General features: G+C 35.2%; 1 protein-coding gene across 4 annotated transcripts in view; it reads right to left on the reverse strand.

Annotated features, from left to right (window-relative positions):
* The window catches only part of LOC120515151 (choline transporter-like protein 5), a 303,584-nt gene that overhangs the window by 179,501 nt on the left and 105,320 nt on the right, over positions 1-18,763 (reverse strand). The window lies entirely within an intron of this gene.

An 18,763-nucleotide genomic window follows, 5' to 3' on the forward strand; every position in this document is an offset into this window, starting at 1 on the left:
TTTATTTTTAGATCTTTCAGAATAAGCTTCCTCATATTTAAGAAGCTGACACTTGAGAAATGACTTTTTACATTTTGTTTTATTTTATTCTGGCTCCATACACTGAGGATATGAGGGCCATCGATTTCAGGCAGTCAATAAAAATATCAGTCTTAGAGAATGTCAGTGTAAGTTATGTACCTAAGTGGATAAAACTGTAAACCACAATTCTATTTTCACCAATAATTCACCAAGGAGTCTCTCAGGATGTTATGTAATGAGCCAGTGTTACCTTTACAGATACAAAGCAACTGTGCTTGGATTCAGATAAAAGCACCAACAAAAAATACACATAATATATTGCCTTCAAAAGGTAATGATACTTCACTACCTCAGTTAGATGCAGAACTGACTGAGCAGTGGTAACTACATAGTCTACACCCTAGAGGAATACTGTACATATGTTCTGCGGAGATTTTTCCATATCCCAAAGACACCATATCCCAAAGACACAACTGGCAAATTAAATTAGCCCTTTATGAGTTAATGTTACTTGTACTTGAACACTTTGGGTTTATTCATACACTGAGTCCAATGCAGCATGGTAGGGTCTAAGTGTATGTGACCCTAAAACAGACTGAGTGAACAAATTGATGGATCTTAATATCTACATTTAATCAATAGAAGCTTTTATTAAAAACAGACAAGTTACATCACAAGTTACAGTAAGAATCAAAAAGTTCAATCAGCATTAAGCTTGCAATAATAGCACTGAATACAAGTACATTAAATATTAAAAAAAATTGTATATACAGTAATGCACAACAAGAAATCATATCATAAACAGTACAATATGTGTTGTCACTCATTTTATATCATTATCAGGGATCACATCCTGTACAATATTTTATAATGAAAACTGTTAATTGCCATCATTTTAGTATTAGTTGTGTTTATAGCAAATTAACATATTCTAAATATTGTCCAATTAAAAGCTGAAGTAGTTATATACGATAGCTAAGTTAATTTCTGATGGTGTTATTTTGTGATCTAAAAGCAAACTAAGCAAAGATAAAAAGCACCACTGACAATTCATTACAAATAGCAGATATGGCAAACAGTGCAGACACGTTTCTACAGGCAATTTTAGTGAAAAAATGTAGTTTTAAGGCCTGTGATACAAACTTGTGAGCTCAAACTATGAATAAACTAACAAGTTTTCATGATCATTTGAATAACTGTAAAGACAAAAACAGTTCTGGTTCTAAGGCAGTACTTCACGCTAGAAAGTTTGACATTCAAAAGTCTTATTAACAGTAATATACTGCTGGCTGCTTATTTTTCTGGTGACAGAAGCTTTAACGATTAAATGATTTAAACAGAAACTTTCATAACCAGAGACTGAAAAATGTGCACATACCAAACATGACATGACAATCCATTTTAAGAAATGCAAACTGTTTTTAAGTCTGTACAGCATGGTGCTGATAACAAAACAAATTTTTCATTACACTGTGGGGACTGGGTGGTCTCATGGCCTCAGAACCCCTGCAGATTTTGTTTTTTTTTTCCTCCAGCCCTCAGAAGCTTTTTTTTGTTTACTTTATTCTTTGTTATTTAGTATTGTCTAATCTTATTTTTATATTTTTCTTTTTTCTTTCTTCATCTTGTAAAGCACTTTGAGCTACATCATTTGTATGAAAACAGGCTATATAAATAAAAGTTGTTGTTGCACTAAGGCTGAAGCTCATGGCAGAAAGATTAAGTACATTTCTTACAATGCCATAAAGTAACTGATCTTTATTAATAACCACCTGAATTAGAAAAAATGTTTAGTGACTGGAAACTCTGCTGCAGCAAATAAGCAGGCTTGATGCTTCATGAAAACACGGTAGTAGATCTCCCACTTAAGCTAGATGCTAGACTAAAGGATTGATGGGTTGCCCTTTCGTGTAGAAATGGATTAGGCCATTAACATCTATGCCTGCTTTATGTGTTCCTCTGTTATATGCTTCAGTAAATGGCCAAAAGGGAGACAGCAGTTCAGAAGTCATTAATGTAGTCAACTGTGTATTCCAGGAGGAGGATACTCTTCTTGACATGGTTAATAGCTGCCACTATCAATAGGCAGGAGTCAGAAACTAGCAAAGATAAATGAAGAGGCACTTTTCCAGAGGAAATATGGAGTCCTCCCACAGTCCAAACACAGAAAGATCACATGGTTTCTGTAAACTACCTTAATATGCACATGTCTGAATGTTTTTGGTGTGCCATGTAATTAGAACGTTAGAATAATGAACACAATACGCCATTCAACCTAAGATAGCTGTATTCAACGAACTCTTGCAAAATTACATCAATTTACGTTTTGACGGCCCCTAAAATACTACTTTCTGCTAAATTATTTGGTAATTTATTTCATATGTTTAGGGTTATCTGTGTGAAGACAATATATTAAGAATGTGTGTGAAATTTATCCTTAAGCTTCCATCTGTATCTCAATATTCTTTTTGAAGCAGTCACTTTAAAATAACAGCTGATAACCACCATTGTAATTTCCTACCATAATTCTGAATACTTCTATATGTATCCACTCAAACTCAGTTTGCCTAAATTGAACATGTTTGGTTCATTTAAGCTTTCTTCATGGCACATACCCAACCGCCCTGGAATTTTCCTAGTTCTTCTTCTCTGGATTTACTCTAATACTGGTGTCTTTTTTTAATACATAGAACAACACTGTGCACATTGCTGTGGGTCAGCATTACTAGTGCATTATATGTCTCAAGCAGCATCAGCATTACCAGTGCATTATATATCTTAAGCATAATTACCCTCGACTTCTACTCCACATGTGGGGCTATACTACCGAACATTCTATTAGCATTCTTAACCAATTCTGTACACTGTGCGCAATGACTAAATCCACCTCATAATGTGTGTTTTCATATTTCAGACTCCACTATTCAATAATTAATACTTAACATGTTTACTTCCTATATGTAATACACTGCACCTATTTACATTAAATCTGTCACAAGTCTGTCCAAGCCAACTTCCAGCAAAGCTTCCTGTCTTTCATTCCATTTTTGGAACAGGCTCAAGTTCTGCATTACTCTAATCACACTAATTTGTATATGATGGGGCCACAAAAAGACTGACTTCTCTGGAAGTAAAAACAGACTCATTAGTTAACTCATTAGAGATCTATCACACCTTTGTGTTAGGTCAGCTTTCTTTAGCATCTGCAAACTGCTCATATCTCTCTATTATAATAAAACAATACTGGAACGAGACGTGACTTTTTGAGAGAGATACTTTCATGTCCAGGGCCGGAAATAAAAGAGAAAGAGCAGATGACAAAGTAGAATGTCGTAAAGAATTCAAAAACTTTGGTGCGATACACATGCAAAGCAGGTTAGAGATAATGAAAGTACTAAAATTTGAAAGTCTCAAAAAAATGATAAAAAAGATCACATTAGCACAAACAAATGGAAATTATTACTCAGTGAAATAACGGAACAGCGAAAAGAGATTGAATATATTGTTCGGATTTAAATTTCAAGTCGGAGACTCGTAGATCGTCTAATTCGTGTTGCCATCTGGGAAAAGTAGTGTTTCTTCCCAGTGAAGAGGCGTATCGACAAGAATTAAAAGATTTGTTGTTTCGTGAAAGTGAAATCCACATATGCGATTGGCTAATATGCAGGCTGCGGGGGATAGGGTTTGGCAAGCAAAGCGAGCAGGGGCTAAAGCCCCCTAGTAATTATAATGGTAAACTCTCAAAGACATCATTCCAGCATGCACTTTTTACCATCTGTGCCAATATGAATAATTATGGAACATCATTCATATTGATTGGTCACTTTCACAAATTAAGATATTTGATTATTTCTTCAAATAATGAGAATGTAAAAATAAATTCTGGAGAACTATTTTCTTCTTTATACAGTCAGAACTGAAGTGTAATCAAATGAGCTATCAAAAGTAGACTGAAATAATGATAACTGACAGCAAAAAATAAAAGGCGGAAGACAATTATGCATGTTTCACTTGTATTTAAATGTTCAATTGAAGCAGTTCAGGACAAGAGTTTCTAATCATCCATCCATTTTTGTACTTTTCCTTAAATCACTGCGGCAGGCCAGAGTTTTTCCCAGAATACAAAGAAACAAATTGGCGACCCATCTTCACAAGTTATACCCAAACAACCTTTCACACATCCTCACTTACACTATGTCAGAAGAAATGTAAGAAAATATAACCATAGAAAGACAATGGGAACACAGGAGAATGTGAAAACCAAATGTACTTAATATAGCAAGAGGGTTTTGAACCCAAGTCATCAGAGTTGTAAGTCAGTTTTAATTACTCATTGAAAACTAAACTGTAAATTAGTATTTATTGTTTTCTTTACATTTTTCACCTTTTAAAACAAAAAAGCTGAAGTTTATGAACATTTTTTAATTAGTCTAATACCTTTGTATATGTGTAGATGTGCACATGAGTGAGCCCTGGCACTTTATCCAGGGTTGATACCATAATGGGAGAAGGAGGATTAGAAATGTTATGTTTATCTTTGCATTAATGTTTGTATCATAATTCAGCCAGGTCATCTTTTAGTTGAAGAAACTTAATTTTTATCCAGTATAATGCAAAAGTTTATCAAAGTTTTTACAGAATTTGCATCACCTAGCAATAAAGACATTGCACAACCATGTATCACCTTCATAGTGAGATTATGAAAATCAACACTTTGCTAAATATTAATATAGCCAAGATACAACATGTAGAAAAAGAATAAAAAAGGGGGCCAAATACATCCCTGAGGTGCAGAGAATATTGTTCGGAGACATGGTTACACAGTGTTAAAATACTACTTTTCAGCAAAAATATACTTTAAGTGGTAAACTAGTTGACCCAGTCTTGAGAAAGGCCAATGTAATTGTCCAATAGTCAAAAGTGCATTATAATGTAACTGGATAAAGTAATACAAAAATGGAGATATTATTTTCATCAGCATTTCATACTATTCTGTACTTTTGCTGCCTATGTGGAGTTTGCATGTTCTCCCGGTGACTAAGAAATTTTTTTATTTTTCTTCTTTCTTCCCTCTGGGTGCTTCTTTTTTTGCTCTCACATCCTAAAGGCATGCCAGCTAAGAAATCGCAAATTTAAAACTATTGAGTGTGCACATCTAGGGTTAATTCTTGCTGAGGTTATAAATACAGTGTTTGGAATGTGTGGAGACCTTACAGTGGATGTGTTCAGCAATGATGGAAACACTAGATCCCCATAATATTCTGCTGCAAGCACTGAGTTTCTGCAGTATTTCTTCTTTCTCTCCCATTGTAATTTGGGACTTTAACAAAAACAAACTTGATATATGTACAGTATATGTTTGTTTCTGTGTACATAGTTTTTGTTTTCATGTATATTTGAGTCTTTCTGGCATGAAATTATACGTTTTAACTTCAGCATACTGTATTTGTAATTGTATATTGAGTATAGTGCACTTGGCTCATACAGTAAGTAGAAATATGCTTTATTTTGAAGTATAGTTACAATTGACACTAGACTGGTGGATCAATACAACATAAAACCAAATAATTGAAATGGCAACTCCTCCAATATATATATGCATTTATGTCAGCAGTTAAAACAAACAAATCAACTAATTTTTCTCAAAATGGCTGGATGTCAGAAAGAGTAAAGACGCTAACATAACACAAATTCAGTGCCTTACAATTCAACTACTAACTGTCTTGGAGGGCTCTGTGTGAAAATAAATTTCACGCTTTGCTAGCATCTGTCATAGGCAGCTTCATTGCTATTTTAAAGTCCAGTTGGGTCAACTTCCACATATAGGGAACAGGAGGGATGGTTTCATTTTTCACAAAGCTAAAACAATGTACACAGTTTACTTGCCTGAAAAAGTGATCATCACAGCTGTTCCCCAATTACTTTTTTGTCTCTCTATATTTCTACCGTTTAATAGAGACAGTTGTGTGCATAGTATCAGGAGGTACCAAGCAACTACTGGATTTGCTATTCCTCTGTCTGAACATTACAAAAACCAATTCATTTTACATACAACTGCTCTACTCTTGTTCTCAAATGTTGTGTAAATTTACAGCCTCTTTAAAGATACTGAAGCAGGTGTTGTTCAATAGGAGATTCATTCACAGCAAGCTGAGATAGAGCGAGCCTTTATACTGGGTATATATATACAGTATACATACACACTCACACACACATGGTTAGAAACTGTAGCAATGGATGCAATCAGAGTCAAGTCCACAAAAAAATGATAATCATGTGATATATTACCAAGGGTTTTTACATGCTGACCTTCAGCTACCTTATCATCCATTCATCCATTATTCAACCCGCTATATCCTAACTACAGGGTCACGGGGGTCTGCTGGAGCCAATCCCAGCTAACACAGGGCACAAGGCACACACACACAGCCACACACACCAAGCACACACTACGGTCAATTTAGGATCGTCAATGCACCTAACCTGGATGTCTTTGGACTGTGGGAGGAAACCCACGCAGACAAGGGGAGAACATGCAAACTCCACGCAGGGAGGACCCGGGAAGCAAACCCGGGTCTCCTAACTGCGAGGCAGCAGCGCTACCCACTGCACCACCATGCCGCCTACCTTATCATGTAACTTTTAAATATTTTCTCATTAATATGTCCAGCAAGTACAATCTTTAACTGAAGATAATTTATTCCGAACGTCAAACTATCCATTATTTTATGACCTGTTTTTTTTGCACTGCACAGTCAACTAAAGCCAATACTGACCAATTTGAGCCCACAGAAGAAACCAGTCCTAGATGAGATGCCAACCCATCGCAGGCCTCATAAATTCAACCCTACAAACCAACACAATGGGTCAATTTATTCTTCCACATTCTGATGCTGCAGGCATTAATCAGACATGTAGTATTCCCCAGCCAATAAATCTTAAGTAAGGGTTAGAGGCCAAATACCATATGTGAATGTGAAGGAAATGGTCAACTAATTAGTTATCTGTGTTAATGTCACATTTTATCTACTTTAGGCACTTTACAGAATTATTTATAATTTGACAATAGAGAATTAAATAAAAGTGCAATGATTACATCCTAATGTCTAGCATGTTATTGCATACAGGAAGTGTACAGAAAATATTGAACACACTCTAACAATAAAAACAAAATTCAGTAAAGCAACCTTTTAATTTATTCAACCTTGAACTGAGCCCCATGGATCTTTAGTCAACCAAAGCCTCTGCTTAACCTTCCTCCTCACTAGGTTAGTAATTTCTTCATAAATAAAATAATTATGTTAGTCTAACGTGACATCCCCAAAAGCAAATTATTCAATAACATTCACATTCAATGGTTCTGAGTTGATTAACCAATGTCGGTGTATTGCAGCAATTACCTGAACTCAATAGTTCCTCTGACACACATGGATATGATTAAATATTAAAATACATTTTAAATTCAGAAAAAGGAAACGTGGGGACCACAACACTGTCCGAGGTGTCTCTCCCAAAAAGGAAGCTATTGCAGAAGCAGTGAAGAAAAGGGAATTTCATTAAGTTTAAACAGCTAAGCGTAACTGTTTAATTAAGATTGACTGATTATTAGCTCTGCACTTCTAGGCAATACCATAAAAAGGATCATTTACAATGTGATTCACCCATCCCACACACAATTCTTCAAGGTCAGATAAGCACTCTTTATATTATGCTGCGCCTTTTACAAAGGGCACCATTGTATGAAATAAACCAAACAACACAAATTAAAACCTATTATGGTGGATGATAGTAGTAGAAAATAAATAAATATATAATTAAATAGAAACATTTTCACTGTGTCAACTACAGAAAACAATTTTGAGGAAAAAAAAAGATTTTCATATTGTACATACACCTCAATATACTATATTTCAAAACTTGATAAAATTCTTGTTTTACAGACATTCTGGTCTTATAATCAAATTTGCATGGAATGGTAAAAGACCTCACCTGAGCCATTGATCATCCTCTCTATTTAACAAAGAATGATAACCTCACTTGAACACAGACCCTCCATCCAGTTTACACTAAGCTAGTCGATCATCTGAGCCCCCCCGCAAACCAAGACTTGTTTTTAAAATGCTCATAAATTCCGAACTTAACCAAACCTAACACAACACAGAAAAACAACTAATCTGTATACTGAAGTTAAAGATAAACCATCTCCAATGAACAGCTATAACCTTGTATATTTTTTCTTTTGAGTATTCTGGAATATATATATATTCTAAGACATTGTCCTTTGTTTATAAATTTCCATCCATTTTTTTATTTTACCTACACCTCAACTCTTCTTTAAAAATAAAACATATGTGGGTGTCCTTCAAAACTGACCTCTGACCTCATACTGTATGTCTTCTCTTTTCTTATTTTTAACTAAGCCTTGACTCTTTTCTCTATGACCTTCCTGCTTAAGTCTTCTAACACACTTTTTTTAACCAACTAACATTTGGCCATGAGGATTCTTGTTGGTATTTATTTCTGGAAACATCCAACTATGCTTCAGAAACATTCAGCACTCATTGATATAACACTATGAAAACTTCCTGACACTTCATAAGCACTAATACCCCATGGAGTGGTGATAACTGCCACTCTCTTATTAATTAATGAAGAACCAATTCAACCTCTCTTTACAAGCCTGATGAATTTCCTCTTTTTTTCATATATTTATGCTACTTTATATATGCAATGATTGTGGCACAGTGGTTAGCCTAAATGCTTCATGGAATGGATTGACAACATGGTTGTTTTTTCTACATTGTATCCAATGCTGCCAGGACAGACTTCAGCTCAATAAAACTGAATGAACTAAGCTGGTTGAAAAAAGATGGGTCGATGTACATATGCAACATTTTATCAAACTCCTATCAAAAGTAACATTCTTTTTAACCCAAAGTGAAAAATATAATGCTGTTATTCCAAAGGTAGGATCGCTAAGCCTCCTGGAGTTAATATTAAGGATAAAATTGACTATTTGGGCACCTTATTGTATTTCTTTCTGTTGGCAATTCCACAATGAGGCAATGAGTTGAGTAAGCTAAACATAATGTGTTTAAGATGCAGGTATGGTTGGGGCAATGGCATAGTACAACCTTTCACTGAAAATCATTTTGTGATTTAACCTTTTTTTTTCAAAATAGTTAAAAAAAATATTTTATTTTATGAACCTATTTATTCCACTATAGAATTGTAAAGCCGTAGTATATCTGGGCAGTACTGTGCACAAATAAACCTATAAGATGCCAGTTTACTGAAGACCATGACAGTTAATAAAAAATCTGGATGGAAGCTACACAGAGAATATATATAAATAGCCAGGGATAATGTGCAGATCTCACACAGATAGTAAGCAAGCTGGACTTTGAACCCAGGTCTATGGCGCTGTGTGGAATCATGAACTTATGCAGGAAATACAGATGAAAAAAATCATAGGAGGTAAAGTTACACATTCTGTTTGAAGAGACTCACAATTAAAAGCCTGTCAAAGCAGCACTAAATATCCTTAGTGTATTTGTAAGAGGAGTCACTTTCAGTGCTGCAGAGAACAGAAGAACAACAGAACACATGTTCAATAATTTGGGAATTGTAAACTAGGTGTCAATTGCAAATTGCTTTTTTTAATTCTGGATGTTTAGGCACATTATAGATTTAGTCTTGATTCATTACGGAATCATTTTAGGAATAACCAAGACACTCCTGCTGGAGAACTCTGCCTTAACAATCAGCATGTGTTGCTAATCCTCGTTTACAATCTGATTAGAAGGCAGCCTGTTTCTACAGCAACAGATGGCGTCCTTAATCCAAAATTAATTTGGCCCACTTCATTTAATGACATTAGCTTCATATTTAAAAGGGCTAAGGAGCTGCAACTGTGTGATCAGTGGGCCATCATGAAGTTTTTTATTTTTTATAATGTAAAGTGAAGATCGCACAAAGGAAGCATACAGTGTGCCATAATAATGATAGATATTTTAGTGGACTGTTGGGATTACAGGATTTATACAACCAAATGCTCTGCTCTTAGTACCTGCTATATTGGATGACAAAGTACTGTAAAGACCAAATGAAGATAAGCCTTCAATGATTTCTAAACTTTCCATTTGCAAATTTCCACATTTGAACTTGGAACTTACTTCACATCTTAGAAACTCTTCATTTATACACTGGATGATATTTTTAGCAAGCTACCACATGACAGAATGTTTTATGTTAAATATTCAAAAAAGTTGGAAAATGTATGCATGTGTTCAGGGAGTTAGTTAACTGAGTTGAAAGTTAGAGCGTTTTAATTTTTTTTAGTTACTTCAAAGAGTCAGTGTTCTAATTTGTATATATTAAAAATGTAGCCCAAATAGGCTTGGGGTGACTCAATAGCTTTCACAGAAAACAGATTCCCATTCAAATGATGTAAAAATGGCATGGATTGATGTGCTGTTGATAGTATTTGGTTGTAGAAGGTCTGTGACAAACCCTAGTTCAATTTTAAAATTTGAAAAATATACTCAATAAGTTAGCATCAGTTTAAGCCTGGTCTGGTGTTACAGTCTTACGTGGTCAAATGTGATTTTAAAATGAAATACACATCTAGGGACCCCCATTAAAAAGTGTGTATTGAATAGCTGAGAAATTCTGTGCTGCAAAGGCTATATCCACAGGGCTTCTTCCTAAAACACCCAATTTCTTCAGCCCATGTGTCTTAAACTGCTACTGAGGTTTCAGGGAGAGAGCAAAAAATTCTGAAAAAAAAATTTGACGCTGAGAAAAAATAAAAAGGTAAAATTGCTGTTATCCATTAAGGAGCTCAGTAGCACAAGGTAACTGAACCTTAATAATTAATCTGCACATTGTAATGAGTGCTGCAATACTGTAGACAGACACAAACACACACAGACTACCATAGCTACTGGGCTCCAAACATTTGAAAAGTGCCACTATCTGCTACAATATATTTCTCTCATTTTAACCATTGCATCATTTTATGACATAACAACAGCAAATACAGTTTAGATCAGCATTGTGCTCTATGGATATACAAAATATTAAACTGATGCAGCTATTTTGTCATATAATGTTTGAATTTCCAATTCGACAATAATGTAAAATTTCTTTTATTATTCATGTAGATAAGCAGTCAGAAGGTGGATGTTATGCAGCCTAATCTCTGCATCTAATGGTATCGTTAAGCAGTTTTGTTGATTCGGGTGTATGAGTAATAAATTCTGCATCTTCTGTGGCTCTTCGTTATCAGCTCTCTTAACAGAAGTCCTTTTGACAGAGTGTGACACACCATTTACTTCAAATACATATTTTTCAGTTCATATTTTCATGACTATACCTGCCAATTCTTTCAAGCTTACTTCGACTCCTATACTACATAACACTAAACAACAGACAGCACACACAGCACCTGTGACAACCTATCATTCACGGTTAACATTTGCCTGTTGATACCGTCAAATGCCAATGGATAATCTGATGTTATAGAAACATTGTTCACTGCATCAGATTATGTTCACTTTAAAACAGGTTTTGCTTATTTTTAAAATATATACCGGGTAATATGCTCTCTGCACACACAACACACATGTATATGTTTATTAGGGTGTTTGTAGGAGACTTTGACTGTAGAAATTTTCATCATAAACAAAAGATTGCTTTCTGTAGGATCAGGTTAATAAAAGCACCCTCATCTTTGCAGTTCATCACTGCTCCTACCTTGAGTATAATAAATGATATGCAACAGGCCGAGTACATATTTGTTCACTCTATGCTCAGAGGGTTGTGCTTACAAAACTAGAAATTAATGTAAGGAATTAAGTGACTTTTTTGGGGTTTTTTGTCTTTACGATTAACTTACCTCAAACAATGCAGATGTAAGCTCAACGACCAGCAGCTTGAACACATGGCTCTGCCAGAGTTTGAGTAACTTGTATAGGGATCTGTTTTGCCGTCAGGAGAGGCTGTTGAACAAGTAAAAGAGGAAAATATGCACAATATACTAGTTGAAGTAACCTTTCTCAAGGTAAATTTTAAACAGTAAACTAATCCATAATTGAAGTCGCATACAATGTTTCTTTGCTTTAAGACACTGTACACAAGTTTCCAAATCAGCCAATGCTTTTCAAGGGGAGATACTGAAATTGTAATTGAGATATTTCAATGAAAAGTAAAGTTTCCCAACAACAAATTTCCTTGAAAAATAAGTGTAGCAAATTTCAACAAAATCAGTCCATTAGGAGCTGAATTGTTTAATGTGGTCAGATAGATGGACAGACATACATGACAATCATAGTGGGTTCTTATGGCAATACACAAACCTTCAAAAGTCAGAAGACGCCCATTGCAAAGTTTTTAATTGACAAAAGGAGTATTCAGTATAAATTTTCATATCTTGCAACATACTACAAAATAATAAACATGAATATCTGAGAGTCCAAAACATTTTCTTAAATCTGACATTTCTGAATACATTATATTAAAAGGGATAAAGATCTACTGATGGCATTTATAAAATGAGTACAGCACTGTATTTCCATCATGAATATATAAACTGATACATCAACCATGCGTCCACAATGGCAGGAAGCCAAACCAGAATAAGCCAGAATAATCTTTTACATTGAGATTTATATTAAAAAATATGTTTATGTTTAAACAGGATCCTGATTAATACAAAAAGACAAATACAGTATGATTAGTGTTTATAGCTTTAATTTATTTAGCAAGGTTCATTTTTCTTAGTTTAGGTGCCTTCGTTTTAGTAAATGCTTCTCAGATTCTTATATAATTGCCATAGAAAAATGGTAAATACCATATTATATGATAATGATGAAATACTTTATTAATCCCCAAGTCTTTTTGCCTGACCTTTGGTTGTCAGAGTAATATATATATATAGGGGTGGGCAAAAGAAGGTTTACTAATATCTGGAAAAAGGCATGTTACGATTATTATGATTATTACAATAGCTTTATTAACTCAAAAGTATGTCACAATGGCACAGTGTACTTAAGATAAAGGTGAAGTATAACAAATAAGTAATAACAGAAATTATTACATAAATAATAATACAAGACTGCAGTGGGTTGGCACCCTGCCCAGGATTGGTTCCTGCCTTGTGCCCTGTGTTGGCTGGGATTGGCTCCAGCAGACCCCGTGACCCTGTATTGGATTCAGCGGGTTAGAAAATGGATGGATGGATGGATAATAATACAAGAATAAACTGTGTCTTGTGTACACCTCCTTTGCCCCCTCTGTGTATATATATATATATATATATATATATATATATATATATATATATATATATATATATTTAAAATCCAACATTTGTCTGCCTGTCCACTTTTCACAGATTTAGAATTTAAAGTTTGTCCTGTTTCACTACTACGAGGGACGCCCTATCTGTATAATTAAAATCAATAAACATGAACACGCCTACAGTATTTAGTGTCATATCCTTTACATTTACCATAAAAATGTTACATCATAATAGATATAGATTAAACTTTACTATATAATATTCTACAAAGCCTAGCTTTTCAGGATTGCTGCAATGCAGAGAGATGATTGGGTAAAATAAATTAACCTGATACAGCCTGTCCGTGTCAATAAACTGTGGGTAAAACTGTTAAGTATACCCTTCTTCTGTGATTTTCAAAATGAAGACATACTGAACAATCATTTGAGAAGTCAGACTGAACCAGTCCTAATAGGGGCACTCATCCATTGCAGGGTGCACACACACACTTATAAAATGGCCAGTATAAAGTGGAAATTCACACAACATTCATATATTTGTGATATCAGAGGAAAACCAAAGTACCCAGAGGAAAACAACACATACATATTGTGGCTGGGTTGGGATTCAAACCCAGAAGCCTACCTAGTACTGCTCCATGAAGCTAAATTAATAAAAAAAACATATGTACTGATGCTTCATTTAGAATAAGAACTGACCTAAATTCTTTAGAAAGAAAAAACACTGTCTATCAGCTAGGTGACAATAATGCAAACCTCACCTGTGAAACATATCTGGAGATGTGACCAATGCAAACATCAACAGCATATTGACAGAATTCTATTTCTGACTGAGTACACCGATGTACTGTGTCAGACAGATAACCTTACATTGTTTCAATTCACTATTTAGTGAGGTGAATTGCCCAGTGGCCTATTCCCTACTTTTGCCAAGCTGAAAAGGTAAGAAATTCTACCTTCATTCTACAGAAAATAAAAGCTGTATACAGTTTGATGTAGAAAAATATGCTACAGTTGAAGCCAGGATCTCCACTATGTCCACATCTAAAACTTTAGTTGTGATGGACTGTAAAACAATGAACAACAACATTTTAAAGATAAATTATTAGAAACACTTTGTCGTCTTGAATATTAATATATTTTAATAGATGAATGGATATACATGTGCACACATACATTTTCAGTATAGGCAACACTTTGTAAAAAATCTTTTACAACTTATGTCCTCCCAAGGAAGTCAGCATTTTCAAATATTAAATTACAATAACAAAGAACATAACATAAAGTGAGCTATCTATAATATACAGGAAGTGTTTTATTAAAATGCATTTAATAGACACAAATCCTGATCTGAGCATCTGAGACTAATACTAGTAAGTGGCAGCACAGGGTCAAAATTATTCAGAACTTGGTGTCAGGTGGCCCTTGGCGCTAATCCAAAAAGTATAATTAGGGTGCTGGGGTGAGATGGCTCAGCTGGGCATCCCACCTTTGTTGATTTTGGCAAGACTCTGTATGCTAGTTCTTCAAGTAAAGTGCAGACATCTTCAGCTTCAGCTATAAACCCAAAAACGAATGATGTAAAGACTACGATTATAAGGCATACTTCAAGACAAGTTTGGATTGTACACCCTTGCAAGTTTAATCAGACAAACTTCTTTCTTAAGCCCATCTTACAAAATGTGATAAACACTTCCAAAATGATTCAATGTTCATCACAGTTCTGTACCTCCATCATCTTCAGCTGCCCAACAACAGTAGGATGACGTTATATTAAAATGGGTAAACTAAATGTTCTACTTTGGGAGAAAATGGAGAAAAACAAAGTCCCATAAAGAAATGTATGAATGTACAAGGAAGTACATTTTTTAATGTATAGTGTATTTTGTAAAAAAAGAAAAATAAATGTGAACATTTGTCCAATTTTCACCCAGACAGTGTAGCTTTTAGCGTGGGTTGTCTGCTTTTCCTGCTGACATAGATTGTTATGTGACTCTGTTAATTTCTTTTGACACAACCTAGAGGCTCACTGATGTACACACAGTATGCTGCTCCTTTCAACACTTTTTCCAAGTGTTATCTCCCCCAAGACTACTTTTTACCACATAAAATGAGATGGCTCAGTTTGTATTCGATCACTTTCATATTGCCTATCTCAGATTTCATTTCTAAACTTGCCAACTTCAATGAGAATACAGAGTCATACTGTTTCAGTGATTTCCATTTTAAAAGGAAGTGGTATTACTGGTATATTAGAATACACAACAGAAAAGATTGGGGTTGCACAGTAAACACAACTCATTTAACTAAATATTAGGTGAAAGACTTCAAAATATGAAATTCTCCAGTGAACAGTGTATGTTTTTTGGTTTGCACTTGGGTCAAAAATGTTAAAATACCCAGGTCAATAAGAGGTAGCTGTATAAACATCCATCCATCCATTATCCAACCTGCTATATCCTAATTACAGGGTCATGGGGGTCTGCTGGAGCCAATCCCAGCCAACACAGGGCGCAAGGCAGGAAACAAACCCTGGGCAGGGCGCACACACCCACACTCTAGGGACAATTTAGGATCGTCAATGCACCTAACCTGCATGTCTTTGGACTGTGGGAGGAAACTGGAGCACCCGGAGAAAACCCACGCAGACATGGGGAGAACAGGCAAACTCCACACAGGGAGGACCCGAGAAGCAAACCCAGATCTCCTAACTGTGAGGCAGCAGCGCTACCACTGCGCCACCATGCCGCCCGCTGTATATACAAATATTCTTAAAATCTTAATAATAATCAGACTTTCTGAAATTACGATTACTGGAGATTACAAAAGACATTCTGATATATTTTTCATAAGTAATAACACTGCAATTGTTTTCTTTCTGTAAGTGTATTGTGTATTGTGTATTGTCTCTGAGGGAGTGACAGGAGCTGATAGTCTGGGTGATGAGTTCATTGTTGGGCAAGATGACAGACAGAAGACGGCCTTTACTTTCAAACCTTCTAAATAGCTAGGAGAGAAACAGAAAATGGACACAGTGTAAAGTGAAGATAAAAAATAAGAAGAAGAGAGAATAATAAAGAACAGCAGCAGGTCCTCCTGAAAGCCAAGGAGATAGCCAGCATGTTAATAAAACCATTTGAACAAGTCAGTACCATACACAGTCCTGTGTTTTGGGAATCAAGACCAGCCCATTATATTACAGTGAAATTTCCAAGACTTGCCAGGAACATTTATTGGCTTCATCTGTTCTCACCCTTAAAGATTAACGCACACAGGTATACTCACACATACACATAGCAATCCTATGCACACAAAGTCTCGAGTTGTGCCAATTGCCAGCCACTCTGCAATATTCTGCATAAGATTCTCGATATATAGGGATTCATCAGCTCTAACAAACATGCTGGTGTCATCGCGACACAAAGGAAAGTGCAACTCTTTTGCTGATATGCTATTTTTCTAACTACACTATGTCTTTCTTTTACTGTAGTCATTCTAGTTATTGAGCAACAACCTCATTAGCCTTTATAAACGCTGTAAATAATAGTAAAATCCAACTCACACTTGTTACCCATTTATTATTTCAATTGCTTTAGATGAAAGACAAAGCATAGAAAATATAAAAGCAACTTGATCAATTTTAATGTACAATACCAAATAGAAGAAAACGTAACAGAAAGTAAAAGATACCAAAGTCTGGATATAAACAGGCTTAGAAAAGCTTACTGAAAATCAGAAGTGTCAAGGGGTGTATGTTGTGGGTGGCTTTTGGTTTAGTGATCAGCATTGTTCATAGTTACATTTTCTGATGTCCAAATAACATGATTTCACATCTCTTGATCTCTGAGGTTGCCATTCTGTTATTGTTTTTCTTCCTCTTCCTTTCTCCTCCAAACTTCCTCCTCCTCTTCTTTGGTTCATCAGACAAACCATGTTTAACTTAAAATGGACACATGGAGTTTCAGGACATTTGACATTGTACAGATTTGATTGTCCATCCTGTCCTGATGACAAATTACTCTGATGAAAGTGTTTGATCCTTTAAACACTCCTTCCTTTCCGAATCTGTAAACTAATTTGATTACTAGTCCTATGGTCAGGTTCTGTGTAATGTACTTATCTCCTATTCCTAGATAATAAATGAATTAAGTTGACTGGAACAAATATATAAATTGCTACTACAATACAAAAGGATGCTTGCAATGCAAGGTTAAATGCCACTTCTGCACAAAAAAACCCTCGCTTTATCTGTGACTTGTGAAAGAAAACTTACACTTAAGGGTCACACAGTCATTAATAATAAAGTGTTTTGATATGCCTTCCATATTAAAACATAGCATCCATCTTAGAAGTATGAAAGGGTTAATAAATGTCTGAAACCTGCTCAGGCATATCAGGAAACCAGATAAAGGTCACGTGAACAACACCAACAAGAATGTACCAGGAGCAGGTTGATGTAATACACCAAATGTATGATTAAGAGATCAGCAGATGTCCTGTAAACAATAAAACTGGACAGTTGATACATACACAGAAATTTCAAGGGTGGTGGCTCAACCTAAAGGGTATAAGAAGAACCAGAATAAAATAAAATAAGATTTTATTTTATACAAGTCATTTGGGTGTAAACCAATGAACCAACCATAGTAAAATGTATACATTAATTGATATTGTATTTAAATTCAATAGTTTATAAAATGAACCTTTGTTTTTTATTTCTCTGACCATTCTGATCATGCTCTAACAGACCGCTGTGAAAGATGTTCCCTCCTCAACTTGGTGCTGCAGGTGTAGTAAATGATGCAAACGGACAAAATTTTCTCCTGCTCAGACTTGTCCTGTTAAAGGAGAAGTTTCTTTAATTAAGATGTTTGATTTCTACCACACACTCCTCCCTCCAGCCTCTGTCCTCTGCTAACAGCTCTCTTCCCAACTCTACACTACCTGAGACTCTGGCTATTATGGGGCCTTTAAACCAAGATTGTCAGAGTATTATATGGCCCAACATGTAGTGTCAGCAAGACTAACTTTACACAATAAAACCATGGTGTATACCATTATGTATAAGCAAATTTACACACAGAACCATCTCTCCATTCATTTCAACATAGCTTATTCTAAATGAGTGTCACAAGAAGCTGGAATTTACATATTACAAGGTACAAGGTAGACACAGTCCTGGATGGTACACACACATTCACACCAGAGCAATGTAGAGTCAGAAATCACTCTGTAAAGAAAAACAAAGTTGCAGTACATAGAGAAAAACACACAGAAACTATAGAAGAGTATCCAAATTCTACACAGACAATGCCCAAGATCCAAAATTGGAGCTGTGAGGCAGAAAATGCTAACTAATAACACAACCATGCTGCCCTACATACACATCCATCTGCATACAGTAGTACACAATATATATACAGTTGTACACAATATTAGA

This window comes from Polypterus senegalus, chromosome 14 (genome assembly GCF_016835505.1).
Source record: "Polypterus senegalus isolate Bchr_013 chromosome 14, ASM1683550v1, whole genome shotgun sequence".
Lineage (NCBI taxonomy): Eukaryota > Metazoa > Chordata > Cladistia > Polypteriformes > Polypteridae > Polypterus > Polypterus senegalus.